General features: G+C 38.5%; 2 long non-coding RNA genes across 2 annotated transcripts; one reads left to right on the forward strand and one right to left on the reverse strand.

Moving 5' to 3' along the window:
- The first annotated feature begins 1,297 nt into the window (after window positions 1-1,297).
- Window positions 1,298-13,822, forward strand: LOC120108583 (uncharacterized). Its single transcript, XR_005509873.3, has 3 exons — window positions 1,298-2,195; window positions 2,277-12,641; window positions 13,021-13,822. It is a non-coding gene; the product is annotated as an uncharacterized LOC120108583 (long non-coding RNA).
- Window positions 13,823-14,939: 1,117 nt separating this feature from the next.
- On the reverse strand, window positions 14,940-23,836 carry LOC149753202 (uncharacterized). The gene is made up of 2 exons (XR_016395983.1): window positions 20,175-23,836; window positions 14,940-15,116 (listed from the first exon to the last, which is right to left on the reverse strand). It is a non-coding gene; the product is annotated as an uncharacterized LOC149753202 (long non-coding RNA).
- Between the last annotated feature and the right edge of the window lie 3,117 nt (window positions 23,837-26,953).

A 26,953-nucleotide genomic window follows, 5' to 3' on the forward strand; every position in this document is an offset into this window, starting at 1 on the left:
TTGGCAGGAATTCTTTATACCAAACTCATTAAGCTTTATTATGTAAACAAATAGGAGATTTGGAGTTGACTTTCTATTTTCAAATAGCCATATCTACGCCAACTTGCCAATTGGGCCAAATGTGTAATTGAACCAAGCTACAACCCATTAGCTAGGCCTAAACTACTCTTTAACTAGGCTTGAACTACCAAATTGTCAGTCTTTCAAACCTTTCAAATGCCTATGGATGATTCAAATAAAAATTCACTCTCCTATACCCAACAATAGCAAACACCAAGCACTACGCCGATGCATCTAAGTTTGAAAGAAAATTTGGAATTGGCTTTAATTTAGCATTTTCCCCTTGTAATGTTTGTAATATATCAAGTTGTGTTTGGTTCAAATTATTGAATTAGTCTCATTCACCTATGCATAATTTGGTCATGTACCTAGTCAAGTTGTTTGTTGTCGGTTTGCTTAAGGTCATGCACCTCTTGTCTAATCAATAGGTATACTAGAGACACGATATGATATCAATCTATAAAAATCAATCCAACTAGCAATATGATTTCATTGCATAAGAGATAAATTTTCCTCAATGTTCACCTTAATCCTCAATGTTCATCTTAATCTCGAAATCACAACTAAAAAATATAATATGATATCAAAATGCATCAAATTACCATTGCTGGTTGGGTACCAATTCACTCTAAGTTCTCGAAGATGGAGAATGAAAGTAACCTAAATCATGTGGATTGTGTCACCTTTTGAGGGGCATGAGACTTCCTTGAGAGATATTAGATGGAGACATGGAGTTAGTGATTGTGAATGGTAGGGAAGTTGTCTTTTAAGTCCAAAATTTGTAGTTAGATATCAATCCTTCAGAAAAGATAATTTTTGTTTAAGCCTTCTTAATGAATGGTTAAGCCTTCTTAATGAGAATCGGTTCGAATAGAAAAGATTTTTGTACAATTATTTAATTCAAATTCCTAAATACAAGATGGTAGTACAATTGACTAGCATGTAGTTCTTGTATCTTTTATCTTGAACTTGAGAGTTTCAAGCCTCTTTTTATCTTTATTTTCTGGTAGTTTACCTTTATTTACCTTTTTTTTTTTGATTTGTTAAATATCCTAAACACTTATATGTATGAAGAAAGAAATATAGAATTATCAAATAATCATTCATATTTTAAATTACTCAACAATTTTTATTGTTATATTTTTAAATATAGAGAAAGAAATTACGAGTAGCATGTTTCAAACAAATTATTTAAGAAAAAATAATTTTGCTTGAATTAAAGTTTTAAGATCATACTTGCGATATGTGATTAAAAATACGTGTTTAAAGTATCGTCCCCAAACTCCCACCGCAGAAACACGAGACCATCAAAAGATTGGGTTTTGGCTTGCTGTTTCCTTACGATTCTGGAATGGAGAGATCGATAAATTCGGCCGCTTGACGGAGGGTTCAAGCCACCGAGGTCTTGTCGCCAGTTAAGTTTGAGATTCGTTGCTGGAGAGCCGGCAAACCGGCGGTATCCAGCAACTATGCATGGAGCTCTCCTTATTGCGTTCAGAGAGGCTGCTTACAGAGTGAGGGCGGCTTGGAGGAGGTCCATGGTGCCAGTGATGTAGAGATCAGATGCTAAAGAGGAAGTTTTATATTTGGATGACCTGTTCTGAACTCCTGATCTCTGTTTTGGGAGCTCTTCGATTCTTTATGGCCCATTTTCTTGGGGCCCTGACTCTACTTCATCGGTGCGCGTAGGGATTGGTGAGAGAAAGTGAGGTTCTGGTTCTCTTTTCCTCTATGGATTGATTTCAAGGAGGCATGTGTTGGAATTGTCTGAGATCGATGATGATTAGAAGAGATTGAGTGCGCTGTATCCTAGCTCTGGCACCAAATTAGATGGGAGGAGTGGTTTGAGCAGTCTTGGAGATAGTCTTATAGCATTTATAAGAGGTTTCAGAAGCGGTAATTCGAAGATAGGAATTGTAAATGGGATGCTTCATGCCTAGAGATTTCTTCTATCAAGCCAGTGCATTCACATCCTACAGTTAATCTGGACTTGGCAGGAAAAAGTTGTCAGTTCATGTCATTTCTCATGGAGGCATAAGAGAAGATCATAATTTGTATTCAGCAAAAGAACATGGAGACACCATTTGGAAGGATCACCAAGATGCTGCTATCAGTTCTTTCTTTCTTTGAATCAGGTACTTCCAGCAAACCCTGGCATAATCACCTTTAATAATTACATTTCTCTGATTGATATTTACATTTCTCTGATTGAGCAGGACCAAGTTATTTGCTTTGGTGTCTGTGACATTTTTGCCCAGAATTTATGTAGACCTAATCGACTGCTAAACCTGAGGATTTTTAAGGATAGAACAATCACCTGGGTGGGTCACATTATTTGTCATTTTGGTTATATAAATTTTGTATGATAATAATTAATAGGTATGCTAGGCCCTGGCTCTAGCTAACAGATTGTCATTCGGATACAAAAAATTTTAATTGGAATAGTCGATCATTTTTCATTTATACGTAGTTTGTTTTTGAGATTTTGCATGCATTTCTTTGCCTTGCATGCATAATTAACTTTGCTTTCATTTTTTATTTTTGTATTTATTTTGAATTGTATTGACTAAAGGCCTCTATCTAGAAAATCTTAATGCCCTTTCAACTTCAGGCGACAGGACAGGAAAGAATATCAGAAATTTCATAGTATATGTCATAGCATGGGATCGAGAAATAACTCATTTTAGCAAGAGAATCAAAATCCTGAATAATAAAGCATAAAGGTAATAACATGACAAAACCAAAGGCGGTGGTTTGGGTACAGGCCTACTCTGTCTGGGTTCTTGTCAAAGTTAAACCATGTACATCCTGAATGTTTGGGCTTTCTGATATGGTGGCTGTATATGAGCTGCAAAAGTGACCAAAGGTTGCAGCTGCAAAGGGGCTTCCACTTGTAAAAAGTTGGGTTTTAGGCCCCTTTCAGATTTAGTAGAAAGTCAATATGAATATTGAAAAAGTACCCCATTCAAGGATTCTTGTCATGAAATGACAAGGCCATGCTAAACTTGGTGATCATGACAAAGCATCCATTTTCTTAAATTGTTTTGTGGAAAGCAAATGGGTAAAAATAAGAATGTGGTACTTGAAACAAGGACTCTCACTTTTATCAGGAGGATATAAGAAAAGACCAACTAGGAACTCATCAGAAAAAGGTTGGTGACAATCAGTCACAACAAGGGTGATATTACAATGCAAGTTTATCATAAAGTTCAAAGTCTTAGAAAGTATAAATGTTTATTCCCCTCAAGTTTCTTGTTAAACCAAATGCATGATATTGTTCTTCTTCGTCTGCCCATCTTTATTAGGATTTAGGCAATGAACAACTCCAAGTAATGATCTTCTTAACATGACCAATCCCTGGAAAAAAAAATAGTGCATCAGTTTTGACAGTGCTGCTCAATGTTCCTGGTGTGAGCATCGTACTTGCAATAAGGATGAGTAGTTGTCTCCTCACCATATTGAAATGACCCTTTACATTCATTTCCTTCTAACTGACTTACTGTTAAGGTTTGACTTTGCCTTTGTATGAAAGCGTGGAATTGGAAGAAACTAGTGGATTTTGAAACTAGGCAATGGATAGATTAAAATTTAGACATCACCAAATTCTCATGTCCAAACTTTGACCTTGACCCCTTAAGAATGGCTGAAAGTACACCTCAGCAGGGTACTTACAAGATGACAGAAACAAGTGCTAGAATAAGCCGAAAGCATGGTTAAAGACTTTGTGCTATTTAAACTTTAATGTCAGTGGGTTATGATAACCATGATTTCATTAGGGGTGTAAAACAGGTAAGGGTGGATATCACTTGGATCTTGCAAGTTTCATATACAAACCTGATAAGTTAATCAGGTTTGAACTTGAGCTGCTTATTGGTTGCGACATGTGTTCGCGTTTGTCATCAGATATTAAACAGCTCTATAGTATTCTTCTTCAATTCTTTTTATTTATAATATTCTCCAATATATTTACTTTTCATTATAATTTAGAAAACAACATTATAACAGTGGAGCTATGAAATAATGAGTAGAATGTTCATATTTGTAAAATGATTTCATTTTTGATGACCTCAATCTATCCTCACCTAATAAATTTTGTTTGGGTTTGTTATCAGACATCAAACAGCCAATGTTACATTCTTCAGTTCTTTTTACTGATGATTTTTTCTCCAACATTCTTACTTTCATTATAAACCCACGTTATAATAGTGGAGAAGTGAAAATATGAGTAGAATGTTCTTTTTTGTAATATCATTTGCATTTTGATTACTTCAAGTAATTCTTACCTAACTTGTTGCATTCTTGTTGGTTACCAGATATCAAACAGCTCTATAACATATTTCTTCAATTCTTTGTATTGTTAATTTTGTCCAAGACATTTACTTTCATTTAAAACAACATTATAATATTAGGGAAGTGAAATGATGAGTAGAATGCTCATATTTGTAATAACGTTTGCATTTTTATGCCTTCAGGTAATTCTCACTAATAAAAATGGCAACCATGGTAATGAGGAAAAATCGTAATAAATTGCAACTTAGTATATGGTCCTGCTTTGCTTCCATAGTCTACATTTATCCCAACTTAGTAATGAGGAAAAATGGTAATAAATTGCAAGTATCAACAAACACGTCCAATCTTGGTCCACAGACTAGTTCATCTTGAGACTGGTTGGAGTAATGTCAAGCTTAAACTAGAGCCTCACTGCATGGAAAAGGGTTGGCATTTTATGTTTGGTCAATCTTTCAGGATTATTGCAGATTTAGCATGGTATTTCAATTGGAGGAAAAACCTATTCAAGAGCCAGGATTTTCCATTTAATTGTGAAAATTACAACATTGAATTTGATGATTATAATGGAAGTTTCCTTTTTCCTGAAGTAGCATGATACCTTATACATAAAACTGAACAAAATATAGAAATAATAGGTTTTATGTCGCAGAGACATAAGATGTTGAAAGTTTCTGAGAAGGAAACCAGAGTGGTGAAAAAGAAAGTGCTGAAGAAAGACCCACAAGCAAGAGATCTCCAAGGTTGTTAAGTGTATCAATTATCCCCGACATGCCCTTTTAAAGAAGAGCTTGAATTATAAATAAGTAAGGAATGGAACCTTTCATTCTTAGCATACTTGGTCCACCAATCAAAAAAATATGCAACATAGTAGCAAAAGTACATTGTTAAATTTCTCACCTGTAGACATGTTTATCCACTAAACTGTTGCTTCCTTTAACCACCTTATACATGATATGAGAGTCCACTGTCCTATTTCCTTATCCATCACACTTATAAAAATCAGTCATCACAAAGCATTTCCCTGCCCTTGTGATTAAAATCACCCACCTTGGCACAGATCAAGAAGCAGGCGAACTATATGTAATCTTTTCCAAGAAAAAAAGTGCCTTCTACATGCTATAATCTCATACTAACATAATTCTTCCTGTGCCCTTAATGATCTCTCACCAAATACCTGACATCTTATAACAAACTTTGGCATCCTGCCATCCTGCATTTCTCCATAATTCACTCATGATCACAAACATCCTTTCTTGCTGTATTATTTATATCACTTCTTTTTTACCCTTACATTTCCAGCTTGTCCTTTTTCGTCCAAAGTTTCTTTAAGGAAAGTCACACCAGATGCATGTTTTTCTTAGGTTGCAACCTTCATATATAATCTTTAGTATTGTTGAGGATTGCTTATAGCTCCTTCCCTTCTATACAATTTTAATTTATTTTTTAAAATGTTAGCCATGCTGACTAGGACCTCATCCAAACTCGTATAAATTAGGCAGAGGTGTGGTTTTGCTGATTTTGTCACATGCATGTTGGTTTGTGTTGGCCATATTTCTAACCCAACTAAAATTTGACCTTCCAATCCTATTTTAAATTGAACCCTTTATTCAATAGCCATACATTGATGGCTTGGCCTTGGTTGTTGGAAAAAGGAGTACTATTGATGTTCATCTCACTAATATGCAACTCCTCCAATTAGAGGCTGTTCATATTCTAACTCTTTGTTGTAGGATCACCCTCAAGGGGAAAAGAATTCAATCCAATTTTTGAATCGCAAGTTTTAGTGTGAGTTGCTCTTCTTTTTTGAGCTAAAATCGCCTCATTTGTTGTACATAACAAGCAGGGATGTTTTAATTTGAACATGATATTAGGAGTCCATACATATAAATGTTGGAACCACTAAAGTTTAAGGGGTTCACATCATTTTTTTCTGCGATTCAATTTTTTTATGAGTTTTTGCAAGGCCTTAAGATAGATTAAACCTGTCTATACCAAGAATAGAGTTTTTTACTTTCCAAGTAATTCTTGATGTTTTGAAGAAAATTGTCAAGTGGAAGGATGTTAATGTTCTTTTCTTCATGCTAATTTACTGTGCCACACTAAATTCTCTTACGATGTTTCGAGCTATTATTTGCTTGCATCTATCTAATCTTTTCTAGGTAGACAATGTGAAATATATTGATGTAGGCTTAATTTAATTATGTAAAAGAAAAACCTATATTATGCTTTACTTTTCAAAGATGTGTATCTTAAGGGAGGTTGGGCCTTTAATAAGAAAGATTGGTGAAGGTGGCTCTATTAAGCCACACACATAAATTTAAGATGATACTTGGTGGTTATCAACGAAAACCTTTAGGCATTTACGCCGCTGCAAGAAGAGTAATAACATTTATTAATTTGTTGTGTTAGCAACGATCATTGAAAAAGACATGAGCTTCAAATGTTTGAATTATCCAAAATAACTGAGTTCTTAAAAACGAGTGCAAAAGGCAAGAAAAGAAAAGGAAAGAAAAGGGTGGTGTGAAGGTCTATCAAGCATATGTTGAGAGAATGCAGGAGATTTATGTTAAATAAATAGATTTGAGTTATTTTGTGGCTAAATTTTGAAATCAAAAGGTTTAATGCTAAATACTCAAATTTGAATTCTGAAAAAAGAAACAAAGCAAGGAGACCAAGGAGAAAATAAAAGTGCAAGATATGACCATGATCAGAAAGAAGGATAAGAATAAAGAGGAAACATAATAGAAAAAAGCCTTAGAGGGAAAAGATAATCTTTTGTCCATTGACATTGGTATATAAAGAGCAGATGTAGAGAGAGAGAGATTTAACATAGTTTTGGAGTTTTGGGTGAAAGTTCAAACCATGTGATTTGCAAATCCTCATGTATAACCATTACATGATTTGTTGGTCTATAAATTCTTGTTTATAAAAGTAATAGTATTTTTTAAAAAGTTTTTATGATTCATGGAGTTGATGCTTATAGTTTTAGAATGTTTATTGGTTGCGCTCATAGGGTTCTACACATATTCTATTATGGAGTTGCCACTTGGGTTTAGTTTGTAAACAGGGTAAAAATCCTAAGAAACCATGCCACTAATCTTTTTAACAATAATTGCATTGCAATCCAAGATGAGGAGGATTAAAGGAGCATCACCAATCACCCCAATAAGAAGGCTTCTAACTATAATATTAGGCCTAAAATAAGAGATGGAAATAAAAGAAAAGAAGAGAGGAGAGAGGAAGGTTAGAAAACCGATGTGGTGTTTCACAGCCATTGCTTTCTTCATTGTCCACTTTCTCCACCTAATATCCATGATAATGGGTCCACACCAGATAGATCTCCAATCCAAGGGTTAAGAAACCGATGTAGTGTTTCCCGGCCATTGCTTTCTTCATTGTTCACTTTCTCCACCTAATACCCTTGATAACAGGTCCATAAAAGATAGAGCTCCAAACCAAGGGTAAAGTAAGGGTCTTCCTTCCTTAAGCTTGATTTAGATGGGTGAAATAGCATAGAGTGTGGGAGATTAGGGATGATTTGGTGGCTTCCATTTCCAGATGAAAGTGGGAGGCAGGTGTCTTAGGGTTAGAAGAGAGTAGTAGGGTCCTAGAGTATGAAAGAAAAGGTGGTAGAGTCTTCCTTTCTCATTTGCTACCTTATTTTCTCTACCCTTGGATAGAAGAAGAGTAGGGAGTTGGATAGTTAAACCAACTCCTTCTTGGGGCTTCTATGTATTGGAGGCTTAGGATTGAAAATTGAGGTGCCAAGAGGTGAATGAGTATTTTGGGTTGCTGTGGACTTGTACAAAGGGTTGGATGAGATTAATTTTCAAAAGCTTCCTTAGATTTAATTGTGGAGATATAGGGGTTATAGGTAAACTTCAAGGATGATGAAGGATGTTAGGAGGAAAGGCTAATGAGGACATGATGGGCATTGATGCAGTGGAAAAAGAAGACAAAAAGAGAGTGCTTAAAAAAGAGAGGCAACTTTGTTGATGAAAAGAGATGGCAGAATAGAAAATAAGAATTGGGGACACATTCACTCAAAAGAGAGGATCACTCTGATCTTATACAAGCTTCAGGTCTCTGTAGTCCTCTTAACCATGATTGAGCCTCCCTTTCTCTTACCGTACAAGGATGTTTAGTTAATGGAGTCAGGATAACCCATCACTTTTTCTTCAGGAGAAAAGTTTATTTTAAAATAAATTATTGACAAGGCCAGCCACCATCTGACCATTAATTATTTCCTTCAATAATTGCCTTCACGCTAACTAGTTATCTCGGAACTTAAAGGCTCAACATCATTCACTTTAAGACCCTCTTTCTTGATGACATTTAATTGCATCTAAGTATCGTCATTATGTCTTCTTTTTCCATTCATAGAATAATATTGATTCCAGCTATAGTTTACTAGGATGGATGATCATGATGCATGATAATATTGATGTCATATACACCGTGTGCATACCATCTGCAGATCATAGTTTGCCTCCATCAACACAGGATTTGGAAAGGAGTGAAGGACAAGGAAACATGAGAGGTATGAGAGCCTTAATGACTCACAAAATACAAAACACTAATTTAACCCAATGCATGTTGTTCAGTTGTGAGGGTTGTTGAGGAAAATATGAGAACCTCTTTCATTTGTCCTGTAATGTCGTGCATTATGTTATGCAGCCTTTGAGCACAAATGTCATAATATAATGGTGAGGTATCACGAGACAGAATCTAGATAGTTTTGCTTATTTAGAATCTAGGATCTGGCTGCAGAATGTAGTTATGGAGGCTAGAATCTAAATATTGGGTCAAAGTGCTGGATGGTTGCATGTACAACCAAGTGGCTGTGTAGATGGGTGTTGTTTGGATGAAATACTAATGGTTGTGATATTAGAAATAGGAGATGGGTTTGTATATGAAGCCTCTGCACAGTCTTTAACTGCTTGGTAAATTTTAACTAGTTTTGTAGATAAAGAATTTTATATGATAGAGAGGTGCGTGCACCTATGGTGTGGATAACAGCAGGAAGATGTTAAGAGCACCATTCGTGGCAGCAAAATTGTCCACAGAGAGAGGGAGCACTGCTTGCAATAGCATATCTGTCCCTAGACCGGCTCATTTATGATAATCGTAGAGTAAATTGTCAAAATTGGTTATAAGCAGACCCCAAATGAATGAGACATGGGCTCGATTTTGCCTGTGATTGTAACAGATGAGCTTAATGTGTTTTACTACTTTATTTACTGGGTATATTTCTTACAAGTTTTCATGGAATCTCGATATGCTTTGCATATCCAAATGCACGAAAAACTGTATAGTGACCTTACTAGAGTATCTTCAAACCAAATAGCAAGGGAAAGACTGTAGCTCTACTCTAGGCTGAGGTATGCTTGTATTATGTTACCATTTAGTAATTGAGCCTTGAATACTCTAGGATTGGATGAACAGAAATCGAAATCACAAGAGACTTTCTTGAGGCTAGCATTCAATCTCTGTGGGCAGCAAATTTGCTGCACTCTATCTGCTTTTGTTAGTTTTCTGTCGCATGAAAATAACTTGATCAGATGTTCTTCTTCTTTTTTTGGTAAAAATTATCTTGCTCTGATGAGCACGAAAAAACAATGAGCTTGTAGTTGTGGTACAGAATAGGCCACTCCTAGAATTGAATTTTATGTCTCAATCTATTTTCCTTCAGATTTTGGAACTTTCAGTTTCAGATTCTTGATGTTCAAATTTTAGCAGCATCAGCATTGCATAGGATCAAGGTCAGCAACCTCATATTTTACATCAGTGACATCCGTATGAACTAACAATTGAATTTTGCTTCTGTTATATATAGTCAGCATCTGGAAGTACCTGTGATCTATGGAACTGATGAACCAGAATATCTTCAGGGGGTGCTGTAACAAAAATACAATGACATGGATAGGGTAAGGCATGGCATTTCAAATTAGTAACCTGTAAATAGCTTGGAGCAGAGGAAGTTGAATTCACATTTAGTTTTCGATACTTGTGTTGATGTTTACTTGTGAGCGAACTGATTGGTCTTTTGACCCACGAAAACTTAGTATTAACTCTAATATTGGAATTATGGTGCAACATGATTGCAAATTTTGTGGAAGTTATAAGAATGTCACAGCTTACAACTTACTGCTTCATTTGACCTTGGTTGTAACTGCAAGTGATGTGAAGTTGCTCTAGCATACTATTAGAGGATGGATTCCTATTGGCTGATGAGATTTCTGAACAGTTGGACCAACCTCAGGACCATATTTTTATTTACTATAAGAAGTCTGAGTGTTGACAGACAAAAGCCCAACTGTAACAAGCTGTTGCAACAAACAAATTCACTGAACTTGTATATATTGGATCCTGAGTCTTGTCTAGTTTCTCTCATGATATCAGGTTCTCATAATTCTATTTTATCATAAATTAATAACTCAACATCTGTGATACCCCAGTGTGACGGCCAGTCTGCTACTTGTCACTGGTACAAGGAATGATAATTGAGACATTGCATTAGTTGTGGGTGAGGTGATTGATTGTTCAATTTGGGCATATGTGATAATATCCCAGGAATCCCTAGATATGTTTAATGGTCTATAAGGAGGAGGGTAAGAACCTAAGAAATATGGATGAGTTGTACGACAAACATCAAAGTTTGTCGTATAAAGAAACGAGACAAGCGAAGCTTAGCTGGAAATTTAGAGGTCAAAAACTAGGCTGGTTGAGTTTAATGTCAAGCTGAACTTGAGCTTCAACTTAGTTTTGCAATCATAAGTTCACCCCTTAACATGAGGCTTGAGCTCAGCTGCTTGTCTAATTGAACGAGCTAAAATAAGTCAGTTATTGAGCTGAGCTCCAGTGTTCTTGAGAACTTTGGTTCATGCGGCGCTGAATGAAGTTTGGAATATTTAGAGAAGGCAATTATGGTCATATAAGATGGACTTATCCAGAGACCTGCAAAAATTGTGGAAGAAAAGCCTGTCTGTTCTGGTTATGTTTAAACTTATGCATACAAAGATTGGTCCTCCAATAATGCCTCATTATTGGATAAAATTTTAAAGAAACAATGTTTAATTCCGAAAATTTGCATTTACTCTTGCATCACAAAAAGAAACCAGGGCCAAATTGAAATGGAATCCTCCAATAGGCTCTTTACCTTAGTGTCTAAATTTCGAGAAGTATAATATATGTGCGCATTACTTAAATGTACCTGGGATGGAGCTCAAATGGGGGTTTTCTCGGTGTACTGCTGAAAAGCAGGCATTTCAGTCCTCAAGAACAGCTTAATACCTGTTACAAAAGCCCTTGTTCTCTAAGCTGTATTTGTTATCTGTCATCTGCTTGTCTCTTCTTAGATCCCTCAGCTGGCAATCTCTCTATCCACTGATTCTCCAGTTAATATTCTATGTTCCTCCTTTGCTTGGGATATCTCAACCTTCTTCATGAGGCGCTAATTTTTTTGAAAGATGTTATGAAACACACACAAGACTGTACACATGTAATGAAATAATATTTAGTTCACAATCTGCGTTATTTTTGTGCTTTCTAGAGCCGAACCTTTCACTCTAAAGATAGATATAACATTGAATTGCATCCAGCAGCTGGAGATCCATATCGCGTACTCTTTCTTAATTTGTTAGGCCAGCAAATAGTTGTGCAATCTAATTCAACTTTGTGTGTAGATTTCAGGTTGTACTGGAACAGGTCGTGTACAAAGTGATAAACTTGATGAATATTTATTTACCCAGGTCCTTAGAAAATTAGGTTTGAATTATGAATCTTCTTTCTAGTGATTGAGCTAGTTGTGTTCATGCGAGATTAGTGTAAAAAAAACTCTGCACAAAGTTCTGAAAATATAGAGCCACACCCTCTTTATCCTTATATTTCATTGCTATCGCAATACAAGGAATCCTTACTGCTGATATGTGAACCTTTAATGTCCTTGCCAGAAACTTCGGGGTAATGTATCGAGTCCATAATTAGTGGGTCATCCATTGCCAAAACTTCTACTTGGCTTCATGCTGGTCTCAGTCATGATTCATGCGTCCAAATCCAGAGGCATCTCTTGGGATGGCCATGGTGTGGAATCTTGCAAGTCTGGTGTCTCTTGGCTTTTCCTCTCAACATCAAACATCACGTCAAAATTAAGCACTGGATTTAATTTGCACCAAAATCCTTATCTTCAGATTAAGACAAACATAGTCACGAATGCCAGACTGGCAGACTCTAGCCTCCATCCGGTGCATAGCAACAAGCTTGCTGATTATTGAAGTCTAAAACTCTTCACCGTATGTCTCCCCGAATGTTTTTTATTCATCTGATTTCATTTATTTATTTATTTTTACTCTGTTCCTCTTTTTAATGTTTAAAATTAAATATATTATTCTGGATTTATTCTGTGTTATATAATAAATTTTATATTTTTTAATTTGGAATATACGTTATATGTCCTGGCTTTGCAATTATAAGTCAGTGGACTGCACTTGGAATAAATGCCAATAATGGATTAGATTAAATAGTTGCAAGCCAAAAGATAAGATATGCCAAAAATCTATCATGCTCAAGACAAGGAAATCGGAATATGAAACAGTACCATGATAATGACCTTGTCATCATGTTTTCACTATGGTTGGAAAAATGATGCATTGCCATTTTCGTCTACTGCAGCTGAAACCAGCGGCGCCGAGCTAGTGGGCTACTAAGTGCTCCAACTATTGACTATTCAGATCGGGGAGATCGACTGCTGCATTTGTACTGTGATGGCTTCTATGCTGATCATCTCTGAAATGTCATTGAATAGCGGAGATCTTGTTTGGACTTTTGCTCGGACGTGGGATCCGACTTACCACAACAAAGATAAAAAAAAAGTCTTTTTGCTAAAAAGTATCCAAAGAAGACCCTCCGATACCTACGTCAGATTAACTCTCAAGAAACAATGGAGGTATTGTGAGAATATGGTAGAGTGACAGCATAAGAGAATAACAAAGCACTTCTAGGGTTCAAGAGCACTTACCTAGAGGATCCTCCAAGAGTTGTTTATATAGATGAGGGTCAACATCTGTCGTCGAAAAAAACGGGCTTGTAAATTGGCCATTTTTAGTAATAAATTGCGCATCCTAAAGTTTACGCTTGGGTGTTTCGACCGTGCATCTTATTCATCATGCGGTTATGGAAACCGCTTGTAATTGTGGCCGAGCAGTCGCCAATTGGGAGAAGGGTTTGAAATTTGAAAGGCTCTATACACTTCTGGATCCGCTACATGATGGGTTTTGATTAGTTGATCGAAGGCTTCATAGCGAGCTCTCGTTTGTCGGTTTGTCACAACGAGTATGGTCGGTTTCAAGACATATCATTACTAACTCTGTAAATTATAGTTTACAAACTTTAAGCAGCAAGTTCTTTTGTCGATGTTTATTCTCGAGTGGCCATAGTATAGAAAACTTGAACGACTGACCCAATTTCTCGATCATTTGAATGAGCCCCTTCTTCTCTTTTGTGCTGCCTATTTTATCTTTTTCCCTGGTGTTTTTGGCATACTTTTTGCCCTCTCTACAAATTAGTTTGGGCTTTCCCCAACTCCAAATCTAAAACTATCATGTTAACGCCTTCCAGTGGTCTCCATTTTCTTCTGATCCATGGTTTTGCAAGATTTATATCTAAATCTACAGCATTAGGATCGCACTTGTGTGATGGGCATGAACACTAAGAGAATGATTAGGTTCGTTAGTAGACATCTAATCTGTCTATTAATTAATGTTTAATGTTAGTGGAAACTGCACCATGTTGGTATTGATATCGTAGTCTCTTACAGCTCCTAAACAGCCTGGAATGGTGTGACATTCCTTCGTTGGCATTAGCCATTTGATATCCCTACCTTATCCATTCCTTTGCGACTTGCGAGCATTAGCCATTTGATATCCCTACTTAGAACCACCTAGAGAAGACTAGTTGTGTAATTCTACACCATTTCCCCATTGATTAGATATTCCATCTATATCTGAGATCGTTTACAACTGAATGAGGTAGGTCCATAGGTGGTTTGATTTGATACATGGAAAAAGATGTTATTCCTGGATTCTTATTAGAAATGCATTTGCTTTTATTCTGGTTAATATTCATGCTTTACTAGGAGATGTTCCTCTTAAGGAAGAAGAAACGGATGTGAAAAAAGATCAGTAGTCTAATGCCATCATGGCATTAGATTATCTTGTTCATAAACTATGAGAGCAGGAGAAATAAGAGAACCACTATACAAAAATTACTTTTTGGTCATGAATCTAAGATTTAAGAAGGATAGTGGGTTGTATTCATATGCTATTGAAATTGTAATAATTGATGACTGTGTTTTACACCTTAAAACCACTTTGGCCTAAGCTACGATTGATAAAAATAAAAACATGAAAATATGATAATGAATGATCTTAACAATTGCTTAATGCCAAGACTTGCAAGTGATTTTGCATTGATATATAATGTGATGATTTCTGTCACGCCCCGAACCCAGCACCCAGGTCCGGCACGCGACCGGCCGCATGAGCCCTAGAGCAGTGCCCTAAAGATCATGCAAGGCCTAAGATAAACAAAAATTCCAATAAATCCATAATTAATGTATTTAAAACAAACCAACTAAAATGTACTGATTTATTACATAATTTCAAATGTCCATAAATAAAAGATAGATTAACTTCTATCTATCCAGCAATCAGACTCCATGCTGATCTTATTTCTCGTCCCACCCAATGGTCTCTACAAATCCAGTGCCTCTGAAAAAGAAAGTAAGTGTAGTATGAGCTTTTCTAGCCCAGTAAGAATCCCAACAACCACACACAGTAATAATGATAAAATCATCAAAACATCAAATACATGTCATTTCATCATTTCAAAAGCTCAACAAACAACAAGTGTATATAATTAGTACATATACACAAATCCTTTTCCACATTATGTGATCCATTTCCGTATTACTCTGATTCCCAAGTTTTCAGACTTTTCACTTCTGGCTTTGGACTAACCAAGTTCATGACCCAGTCCAAGACTGCACAATCCCACGCATAAGCTCGTGGCAGCTATCCCACGCGTAAGCCCGTGGAGGCTATCCTACGCATAAGCTCGTAGAGACTATCCCACGCGTAAGCCCGTGGCAGCTATCCTACGCATAAGCTCGTAGAGGCTATCTCATGACAAGATTAGTCCAACCCATTTTACATGTCTAGTTTTACATGTTTAATCACATTTCCATCACGTCATATATTTTCATAATTTCTCAAAAATATGTTCTTCCTTCCCAATTTAATTATTTCAATACTTTCATAATAAATAAAATGCACACCTCATAGTGTCATACAAGCTCAAAAACAAATAGCAATATACTGATAAAATATATCCAACGATAAATCCAATATATGCATAAATAAAAGTGCTCAGATGTAGGGATTCTTACAGAAATTGTAGACTAGAGTTGGGCACTGGGCCGGGCCGCCCACGGCCCGGCACGAAGAGGGCCGTGCCAGTTGGGCACTGGGCCGGGCCGCCCACGGCCCAGCACGAAGAGGGCCGTGCCTGGCACGGCCCGATAGCTACAGTGCCGGGCCGTGCCTGGCACGGCCCATTTAAAGGGGCCGTGCCGGGTCACAGGTTACTGGCCCGCGGGCCGACCCAGGCACGGCCCGCTTCGGGCCTGGGCCGGCACGGCCCGCTCTAGGCCCGCGGGCCAAGCACGGCACGGCCCGCAGGCCAGCCCGGCACGGCCCATCAGGGCCTGGGCCGGGCTGGCCCGCGGGCCTGGCACGGTCCGGGCCTGGGCCCGGCCCGGCCCGATAAAAATTAATGCTTCATAAATTTTTTTAATAAATTAATAAATATTGAAAACTAAGGATTTATGAATATAAAGCCACCTTAATGGTGGGGGGTTTGGCATAGACCCCTACCAGTTTATTAATTTAAATCAAAATGGTACATGAAGGGAGGTTTGGACCTTGGTCTGACCTCCAGAATACAATAAGAAAGGGGCCAAAGGGCCGAGGTTTGGACCTTGGTCTGACCTCCAGAATACAATAAAAATGTACGATTATAAAAAATTAAGAAATCTTACTAATCATCAGTGATTCAGTGAATCAGTATTCACTCTTCAGTCTTCAGTAGTGTTTGTATCATCATCATCAGAGGATGTTGTATTATGTCCACCTTTATCTTGAAGTCTTGCCTCAGCATCCAACCAATCTTTGAAGCAGAGAAGCATCTCCACCGTTTCGCCCGTCATCCTACTTCTCTTTTCGTCAAGAACACGCCGACCTGCACTAAAAGCGGATTCCGATGCTACCGTGGACATCGGCACAGCTAAAATATCGCGTGCAATTGCAGACATAACAGGATATTGATTTCTAACACTCTTCCACCAAGATAATACATCTAGATTCTCTATTTGATTTTCATCATATGCAGACTGAAGATCATTTCGTAAATAAAATTCTAGTTCACTACTTAAAGATGAAGAAGATGAAGATAAACTTGAAGCATGTGTGTGTCTTCTCTGTGCAATGAATGAAAAAATAGATGACGAACGAGAACTACTAGAAGAAGGAATAGAGGTTTGTATTTGTATTCTAGATCCACAAATTTTTTCATCATATATAGCATAAATATCATAAAGAAGTTGTTTTACCTCATTTTTAGCAGGTTCAGGATCTTTAATCATATTTTCACAGTATGCATCAAGTAAAATTAGCACGCCATTTAATTTAACTCTAGGATCAAATACAGCAGCTAAGTTATGCATAGGACATATCTTGTCCCAATACTCATTCTATTTAGATTCCATTAGGTCAATAATAGGCATTAAAACATCATCATATCTATGTTCTGCAAATTTTTGACTAATTATATATGCTTGTTGTAAAAATGAACATGAAGTTAGATAATAAATACCAGAAAGAACATTAGTAGCATTATAAAAACTAAGCAAAAAATCTTCCAAAATTTTTCCTTTATTCAAATCAGTTTCAGTCAATGTAAAGCCTAATCCACGATCATTAATATATGCACTTAATAAGTTTCTATATGGGTATGCATCATGTATCATGCTATATGTTGAGTTCCAACGAGTAATTACATCAAGTTTAAATTTTTTAAAACGTTTACCATGATTTATACATAGTTCCTTAAATTCTTGAAGTCTTGATCTTGAAGCATGAATAAAAGAAACTGCATTTCTAATTTTACCAATCACATCTTGAATCATACCCATGCCAGCTTGAACAGAAAGATTTAAGATATGACATGCACATCTAATATGCAATAAATTTCCATCTAACATGGGATGCAATGAGTCTTTTAATAATGCAACAGCAGAATTATTATTAGATGCATTATCAAAAGTAATAGACATAATTTTATCATTAATATTATATGAACATGCAGTTTGATAAATGATATTTGAAATTTGTTGCCCAGAATGTGGAAAATCAAAAGCACGAAAAGCAAGAATAAGTTTATTTAATTGCCAATCATTATCAATATAATGAGCAGTAATGGCAATAAAACAATTACTACCTACAGATGCTGACCAAATATCAGAAGTTAATGAAATTTTTACATTTAAAGTAGAAAGTGATTCAATTAAACTTTATTTCATTGCTAAAAAGTTAGTCATAGCTACTCTTCTAAATGTACGCCTACTAGTTCTTTTGTAAGCAGGTTGTAGGTTTAATTGAACATATTCTTCAAAATTAAAAGATTCACATAAACTAAAAGGTAATTCATCCTTAACTATCCATTTTACAAGTGCTTTTCTTTGATTTTCATGATTATATGCAAAATTACCTACAAGTAATCCCCCTTGTATATTAAGGGTACTTTGAGTTTGAGCATGAGAATCATGCATCCTATGACTCTCTTGATGTCTTTTTAAATGCCCTGTTCCCCCACTACTACTACAACTATAAAGTTTGGCACATTTTTTACATTTAGCTTTCCAGACTCCATCAACCATAACTCTATCAAATTCAGTCCATACAGCACTAGTCCTCTTACGAGAAGAGGTTTGATCTTCACTCGGTTCACTAGTTCTAGAGAAACTAGGAACATGGGGTTGGGGATTAGTTTCTTCTCCCTCAGAAACAGGAGGAATGCCAAACTGACTTTCCTCAAAAGATGACATATCTAAATTGATGAATTAAAAAAATAAAAACTAACCACAAGGAGGATTGGAGGAATTGAGTAGAGGGTCGGAGGGCAGAGGCAGAGCCGCAGAGCCGAGATTCTGAGCTTCCTCTTGTGCTCTCAACAGGAGTGACCTTCTCTTCTCAACAGGAACCTCCTCTTGTGTAGCACTTGAACACTTGCTAAATGCAAACTAAAAATTAAATTGCTAGAAGAGCACTTTAGAAGAGAGAAATAATAGTATTAGAGAAGGAGAGAATAGTTGGTTTGGTGTGGTGAGAATGAGGGAGGAAAGGACTATTTATAGAAGCCCAAAAAAAAAATTTTCCCAAAATACCCCTCAATTCAGCTGTTATTGGACTGTTGGGAGGGGTAAAACCGACTTTTTCCCAAAATAGCCGTTGGAAACGGCTATTTTCCTCACCCCTCACCGTTGCGGGCCGTGCCTGGCACGGCCCGTTTGCACCCGTTACGGGCCGTGCCTGGCACGGCCCGTGGCGTGCCGTGCCCGGCCCGGCCCGCCAATAGACGGGCCGGGGGCCGGGCCGGGCTTCCTTTTGCGCCCACGACGGGCCGTGCCGGCACGGCCCGCTTCATAAGCGGGCCGGGCCAGGCACGGCCCGTTTAGACCTTGGGCCCGGTGGGCCTGGGCCGGGCCGGCCCGGCACGGCCCGATGCCCAACACTATTGTAGACTAACACAAGCACAAATCCGAATCACAACCTACGCGCTGGGGTGCTGAGTCCCCTGATCAAAATCTCCTGGCACCGCCGACTCTTCCTCTACAACATCAATTATAAATCACAACTAAATTATTTAATATTTAAATATTCTAAACCATAATTCATATCTACTATGGGGTCCATCACCAGGTCCCCAAACATCTCAATTCCTCCAAATCTAGGGCAGTCGGGGTGGCCCGACTCCCACCCTTGTACCACCGGTCTATGTCAAATCGCCAACCGTGGCCGCTGCCACGCCGGCGATGATGGCCGGTCCCGGTGAAGAGACCAAAAGAAAGGGATGATTCCTCTCTCTTCATGGTTGGGAGTACATCACCCTCCCTCAAATCCTTTTTGGTCCAAGGGCAACAGCCATGGTGGTTGTGCCCTCTCCTTCCCCAACCCGACAACACCACTGGTCGAACCATCGCCAGCCGTTTATGTTGCAGTCGCCGGCGATGGTGGCCGATCAAGAGTGGGAGAGAAGAAGAAGTTTCTTCTTCTCTTTCTTCTTCTTCTTCCCCCAAAAACCGACACTGGGTCCCCTCCCCCTTCCTCCATTCATCCACGGAAGACCCTCCTCACAGCCACCGTGATGGTGGCTCGGCCCCCACCCGACGGCACCTAACCGCCGTCGTCGTCGCCGGTGGCCAACCGACGAGGGGAAGAGGAGGAGAGATGGGATCCCGAGGAAGAAGACCTCGGATCCACCCTCCCCCATCACATACAAAGCCCTAGAAATCATCTCTGACCTTCACACGAACCCGACCAGCCCCACCGCCATGCATCTCGGCCATTCCGGTGGCCGGCGGCAGCCAAAAATTGGAAAGAAGAGGCCGAAACAGGGGTACCCTGTTTCGGGCTCTTCTCCGATGATTCACCGGCCAACACTTTACCCATGCCACCCAAAATCCAGAAAATAAAACACAAAGGAAGGATTACCTCGGTCCGGCGGGGCGTTCCGGCAATCCTTTCGGCGAGAAATCGGAGGAGGAACCGTGAGCAACTCCCCTCGGATCCACGCTTCTTCATCCGATTTGTGGAGGATCTTCACCGAAGGAACTTCCTCCACGGCCGACCGGATCTCGGCGCTTGGCCTCCTCTCCGGCATCCGGTCTCCTCCGGCGACCTCCGCTCCAACGCCGCCGCCCCTCCCTCAAAATGGCTTCCTTCACGATCGTGCCTAGGGCCCGATCATAAGAGGGATACGGGTCTGGTCTTTTTGGGCCGGCCCGTTAACCTCTTTTTTTTTCTGGGTTTTTACATTCTCTCCCCCTTAAAAAAATTTCGTCCTCGAAATTGACTTACTTGAAGCCTCAAACTTTAAAAAAATGCATCCGTTATATCATCCCTGAGATCTCAAGTAGTCTCCCTCTCGGAGTACCTACTCACAAGATTTTGACATACAAAAATCACAGCATCTCAAAACTTGATCCTTTCTATTTACCACACGTAGTAAGTTCTTTTGATCTCCTTCAAAAGAATTCCAAACTCCCAACCTTGGATTAAAATGCTATAATTATATCCCAAAGAAATTAATTTCTCTTAATTCTACCCAGAGATCATAATTGGCTTGACAGAAATAGGAGAAATCTTTAGTATCAAATGCTCTTAATATTCTATAATCATTTTTCTTTCTTAACTTTGCCTGTGATTAAATGATCAACCTTTATCCTAGGAAAACCGCAAACCTGTTCAAATAGATATATTAACAATGTCAGAGCTAGGAGTCGAAGAACTATATTAAATCATTCCAGACCCAAGCTTAATCACAGAGCTATCAATCCGTTAACGCTAAATTTGAGATGCCCCAAAATTCTTCTTAGAATTATCAAAAATAGGAGAGCCCATAACTACTTCCAGTAGGCAACGAATCAACAACATTCCCCTCTACTAGAAAACTAACGCAAGTCTTCCATAATAATACCCTTCAGATCAAGGCATTATCATTACTATTTTTTTTTTTCTAACCGGTTTCAAAATAACTCAAACCACTACACTTCTGCTGTGCACTCTGATCTAACTCATCAAATTCTCTAAAGTCACAAAATGATTTCTGACCAAAGCATCACTTTGCATGGAGACTAAGAAAATCCAAATTTTAAATTTTTAAGTAGAAGTAAAGCAAAACCTCTAGATCTTTTTGTCCTCGATTTATATAGAGTATACTTACCATAACTAACCCCTAATCCTTTAGTCAAGTTTAAGGTCACTACGTGATCTCCACAACCTTCTTAGAATCCAAAATATCTAAATTTAATTTAAAGGGAGGTAATTCTTGTATTCCCTTAGCAATTTAATTAGAAGATCTACATTGATTTTCCTTCCAACAGAATTTACTTCAAATTCAATGGGTTAGAAGTCATTGAGCCAATACACTATGATTAGAATTTAACTCGATCGATCTCCTGATCTTCCTTCACCAAGATTCTTAACATCCATCAACAATGCTATATATGATAATTCATGTAAGCGTCTCATGACCGAAGTCTCTACTCAATATGACATTTATTAGTGGCTTCATCAACAATGACAAAAGATCCCTGCTCAAATCTTAAACCTAGGCTTGAGTTTTAAATTAACACATCAAATAGTCTTCTACAATTATAAGTAAAATCCAGTAGCCCAATCCAAACATGAGAATTCAAATAATTAGAATTCTCCCATCAATATGCATACTCTATGGCCTCAAAATAATCAAATACATCCATAGGAAATAGACCTATTTGCAATATCCAACATGCCAACACTAGATATAATCCACATACATTTTCAACTTCGAAGAACGTTCCTTTCAATATTATGAAATCTCCTTAGCTTACTCCAATACTAATTCAACGTACAAATCCCACTCTAATAATTAGCAGCAAAACCAAAAGTATGATCACATCAAAACCCACATCAAATTTGAACTTTCAAATCATTTAAATAATATCTGAACATGGTATACTCGATATGCCATTGTTGACCTACACTTATCTTAGGTCAAACCTCTCTTATCATGATCAAAGACAATTTATACTTTCCTTCCGTATGCATCGAAAACCAAACCGATGCATACATTTTATCACAATGCCCAGTGATCTTACAGCTTAAGCACTGAATTTAATTGTCATGTCCAAAGTGATCATAACCTTAAGCTATGATATATTTCTATCACGATCCCTAGTGATCTTAAACACATGCTCAGATTCCAACTGGTCACATTTTCCAATAATCTTAAACCTCAAACTTTAATGCCACTAAGGCCACAGTCCCTAGTGGTCTTAAACCTTAGATTATAATATCATTCTTGTTACAATCTCAAGTGATTATAAACCAAATCTCTGATAGTTTTTCTATCATAATTCTCCACTGATACTCACCTGAATATAAACCCTAGGATACCTTAACCTTAAGCTCTGATACCACTCTATCACGCCCCGAACCCAGCACCCGGGTCCGGCACGCGACCGGCCGCATGAGCCCTAGAGCAGTGCCCTAAAGATCATGCAAGGCCTAAGATAAACAAAAATTCCAATAAATCCATAATTAATGTATTTAAAACAAACCAACTAAAATGTACTGATTTAATTTCTCTGTCACGCCCCGAACCTAGCACCCGGGTCCGGCACGCGACCGGCCGCATGAGCCCTAGAGCAGTGCCCTAAAGATCATGCAAGGCCTAAGATAAACAAAAATTCCAATAAATCCATAATTAATGTATTTAAAACAAACCAACTAAAATGTACTGATTTATTACATAATTTCAAATGTCCATAAATAAAAGATAGATTAACTTCTATCTATCCAGCAATCAGACTCTATGCTGATCTTATTTCTCGTACCACCCAATGGTCTCTATAAATCCAGTGCCTCTGAAAAAGAAAGTAAGTGTAGTATGAGCTTTTTCAGCCCAGTAAGAATCCCAACAGCCACACACAGTAATAATGATAAAATCATCAAAACATCAAATACATGTCATTTCATCATTTCAAAAGCTCAACAAACAACAAGTGTATATAATTAGTACATATACACAAATCCTTTTCCACATTATGTGATCCATTTCCGTATTACTCTGATTCCCAAGTTTTCAGACTTTTCACTTCTGGCTTTGGACTAACCAAGTTCATGACCCAGTCCAAGACTGCACAATCCCACGCATAAGCTCGTGGCAGCTATCCCACGCGTAAGCTCGTGGAGGCTATCCTACGCATAAGCTCGTAGAGGCTATCCCACGTGTAAGCCCGTGGAGGCTATCCTACGCATAAGCTCGTAGAGGCTATCCCACGCATAAGCTCGTGGCAGCTATCCTACGCATAAGCTCGTAGAGGCTATCTCATGACAAGGTTAGTCCAACCCATTTTACATGTCTAGTTTTACATGTTTAATCAAATTCCAATCAAATTCCAATCACACCACATATTTTCATAATTTCTCAAAAATATGTTAATTCTTCCCAATTTAATTATTTCAATATTTCCATAGCAATCAAAATGCACATCTCATATGTGTCATACAAGCTCATAAAATTAATATCAACATACTGATAAAAAATATATCCAAAGATAAAATTCCATACATGCATAAAAAGAGGTACTCAGTTGTAGGATTCTTACAGAAATTGTAGACTGACACAAGTACAAATCCGAATCACAACCTACGCGCTGGGGTGCTGAGTCCCCTGATCAATATCTCCTGGCACCGCCGACTCTTCCTCTACAACATCAATTATAAATCACAACTAAATTATTTAATATTTAAATATTTTAAACCATAATTCATATCTACTATGGGGTCCATCACCAGGTCCCCAAACATCTCAATCCCTCCAAATCTAGGGCAGTCGGGGTGGCCCGACTCCCACCCTTGTACCACCGGTCTATGTCGTCGCCAGCCGTGGCCGCTGCCACGCCGGCGATGATGGCCGGTCCCGGTGAAGAGACCAAAAGAAAGGGATGATTTCTCTCTCTTCATGGTTGGGAGTACATCACCCTCCCTCAAATCCTTTTTGGTCCAAGGGCAACAGCCATGGTGGCTGTGCCCTCTCCTTCCCCCAACCCGACAACACCACTGGTCGAACCATCGCCAGCCGTTTATGTTGCAGTCGCCGGCGATGGTGGCCGATCAAGAGTGGGAGAGAAGAAGAAGTTTCTTCTTCTCCTTCTTCTTCTTCCTCCCCCAAAAACCGACACTGGGTCCCCTCCCCCTTCCTCCATTCATCCACGGAAGACCCTCCTCACAGCCACCGTGATGGTGGCTCGGCCCCCACCCGACGGCACCTAACCGTCGTCGTCGTCGCCGGTGGCCAACCGACGAGGGGAAGAGGAGGAGAGATGGGATCCCGAGGAAGAAGACCTCGGATCCACCCTCCCTCATCACATACAAAGCCCTAGAAATCATCTCTGACCTTCACACGAACCCGACCAGCCCCACCGCCATGCATCTCGGCCATCCCGGTGGCCGGCGGCAGCCAAAAATTGGAAAGAAGAGGCCGAAACAGGGGTACCCTGTTTCGGGCTCTTCTCCGACGATTCACCGGCCAACACTTTACCCATGCCACCCAAAATCCAGAAAATAAAACACAAAGGAACGATTACCTCGGTCCGGCGGGGCGTTCCGGCGATCCTTCCGGTGAGAAATCGGAGGAGGAACCGTGAGCAACTCCCCTCGGATCCACGCTTCTTCACCCGATTTGTGGAAGATCTTCACCGAAGGAACTTCCTCCGCGGCCGACCGGATCTCGGCGCTTGGCCTCCTCTCCGGCATCCGGTCTCCTCCGGCGACCTCCGCTCCAACGCCGCCGCCCCTCCCTCAAAATGGCTTCCTTCACGATCGTGCCTAGGGCACGATCATAAGAGGGATACGGGTCCGGTCTTTTCGGGCCGGCCCGTTAACGTCTTTTTTTTTTCTGGGTTTTTACAATTTCACTCCATGTAGACATAAGAATAAAAGGTCTGACAACTTAACCATAACCTCAAAAAAATTCGGAGGAAGAAAATTATGACATTTGACCAAGAAGATTGTGAAAAATGTTGGCACGAGATCATCAACAGCCTGAAATCCGGCCAAAGGAAAGAAGTATGGGGCAGCAAAAGTAAGCTAAGTCAAGCTTATAATGGGTAATCTTTGCCAACACTGACCCCATTCTATCTAATATTAATAAAGATTTGGTGCTTTTCACAGCACTAAAATGGTGGTGTTAGGGGGATGTCGCACCCTGTAGGCACTGACAATGGAGTCAATGCCGACTTCAACAGCCATCAATGGTGGCTACCTTTGGACTCTTCTATGGAGGTCCAACTCCCCTTTCTTATCTTGTTTCCCTCGTCCACTAACGTTCATCTGCTCTTTGGCCAACCTATCCATAGTTCTCATAGAAACCATGGATTGTGGAATCATGACCCCTTATAAGATTATCATTTTTTTTTGTTACCTTGGATCAGAAATTTAATTATATGTATAAATTAACATAGAAACCCAAATTTGTGTAGAGAAAAAGTTCATGATATTGTGTAATATGTAAGGTTGTTTCAACAAAAGGTACCAAGGTTACATTATTTATTTCAGACTGTAGGATGCCTGGGGTTGGAATAATTGATGTTGTGCACCTTCTTGTTGCTCCCTTTTGGATTTGAGTCAACCCGGATGACGATTAATAGCTTCATTGGACAATGGTTACTTTTAAGTTACTAGATCATTGACTTTTTAATTTAACTTTAGTTTTTATACTTTAATTTTTCTTGAAAAGGGGGAAGGGAAAATCCACCACTTAGATTCAAATACTGGGAAAGTACTTTTAGGTTTCAAACCATTAGAACCTCCCCCGTTTTCATGAGAGCTACCGCCACTAGGCTATTTCTTAGTTGAGATATCATCTATAAGGCTGCAAGTGGATTGGATTGATCTGCTTCAAAATAAGTAAAAAATTAATTCGGTCCAAACCAAAGTAAACTTATTTGGACTAGATTTAGATTAAAAAACATGACCCATTTCAGATATAAATTGAACTTGGATTTTTAAATTCCTAATCTAAATCCAAACTGATCCAAAACTACAGTACTTTATATTTCAAAACCCTACAAAATTAATCTTATTTCACAATATAATTTGATAGTAACCTATATTATTGATTATAGGTAATATGTTTTCATCAATCAAATCTTAGGTGAAAGATGTTTTTGATAATTTACCTATTGCTTACTATTATTTTATTATATAAATGTTTATTATACAATTAGATAATTAATATTTATATGTTTATTAGGATTTATATTTTGATTATTTTTGACCAAATTTGATAAAAAAAATTCAATGGATTGATAATATTAAATGTGATCAAATCCTATCCAAGAAGTTGAATTAGGTTAGGGACCAGATACAAGCAAGGATTGAATTTCACTTGTGCCCGTCTCCGATCCATCCAGAACTGTTTGCGACCATATTCATCCATCCTATCGTATGCATTAGACTAAACTTGCCTTGATCTAATTTGAGAAAAACAACCTTGTAAGAGCTCAACTTTCTATTTTTTTAGGTTTAGGATCATTAGGATGATGAGCCATTGTTTTGTTCGGTTGCAAAACACACTCAAAATTAGCATATAACAATTGCCGAGGCTATGAGAAATAGCTAGTTGAGTGTTTTAAGTACCAATGGCAATAAAACAGAATGTTAGCTACCCTACCAAAAGAGAATAATTGAGTCTTGTTTAATGGTAGAAGAGAGTTTATTAAGAG

This window comes from Phoenix dactylifera, chromosome 7 (assembly GCF_051530095.1).
Source record: "Phoenix dactylifera cultivar Ajwa chromosome 7, Ajwa_hap1_PhDact_Kaust_v1.1, whole genome shotgun sequence".
Taxonomy (NCBI): Eukaryota; Viridiplantae; Streptophyta; class Magnoliopsida; order Arecales; family Arecaceae; genus Phoenix; species Phoenix dactylifera.